Source organism: Rhincodon typus, chromosome 35 (assembly GCF_021869965.1).
Source record: "Rhincodon typus isolate 14 chromosome 35, sRhiTyp1.1, whole genome shotgun sequence".
Classification (NCBI taxonomy): Eukaryota; Metazoa; Chordata; class Chondrichthyes; order Orectolobiformes; family Rhincodontidae; genus Rhincodon; species Rhincodon typus.
The window spans coordinates 12736862-12737805 of NC_063366.1; the positions used below are offsets into that span (position 1 = coordinate 12736862).

The following is a 944-nucleotide window of genomic DNA, read 5'->3' on the forward strand; positions in this document are numbered from 1 at the left end:
CTCCCCCCCCCCCCGCTCTCTCTCTCGCGCGCTCTCTCTCGCGCTGTCTCGCGCTCGCGCGCGCCCTGTCTCGCGCGCGCCCTCCCCGTCTCTCTCTCTCTGTCTGTGTCTCGTGCGCGCTCTCATCCCTGACCCCCGCACTTACCCCTATCATGTGAGGGCGGTGCCTAACTGTACGTAATTGTGAGAGGTGACAGTTTTGCCGATGCCTCATACACTTGGACTGTAGTTATTCTGGGTCCAGCTGAAATCTAACTATCTATGTACTTACATGCCATGTCTCTGCCACGGCTGGAAACTTTGCGATGGTATGTATTCTAAATGATGCCCAGTGACCCTCAGACACTGTTCTTTCTCTCCCTCGGAGACTCGGGGTGGGCCTAGCTATGCATTATGTTCACTCCCTAAGGCAGTGTGCAGACCCAGGGGAAGGTAGATGCCCTTGACGTTAACAGGTAAATGGGAAGGATGAATATAAATGTGTGAAAAGATACAGTGACGGTGCAGTCCTGTTCGCAAGGCACCAGATGAGAGCAGCTACAGAGGTGTTACAGTCGTGTGAGCAGCAACCTTGAGAAGCCAGTTTACAACCTTGGCAGACGGAGAGGGGAATGAGACACAGGAGAGCAGACACAGTAATTTATCAGTCACGTCAGAAGCAGCTGAGCTGACCTTCGCTCTCTCTCGTTGTCCCCGTGTACCATGCTCGCAGCACAGAGCTGTCCATCCACATCGGCCAGGTCTCGGTCACGGCCTCCCACTTGGCTCAGCTCCCAGATGCCCCTGCTCCACTTCCTGTGGCTGTTGAAGGAAGTTTGGGAGCTTGTTGGAGCTGGATGCGTTCCTCGGAACAACTTTAAATGAATACAAAGTAACACCACCTGTACACTGTCCCCTATCAAACACTCCCAGGACAGGGCTAGATCCAGAGTATAGCTCCCTCT

The 944-nt window shown here is 54.1% G+C and overlaps 1 protein-coding gene across 1 annotated transcript in view; it reads left to right on the forward strand.

Moving 5' to 3' along the window:
- The window catches only part of gtf2h4 (general transcription factor IIH, polypeptide 4), a 323881-nt gene that overhangs the window by 12904 nt on the left and 310033 nt on the right, over window positions 1-944 (forward strand). The gene's annotated exons all lie outside the window — the stretch shown is intronic.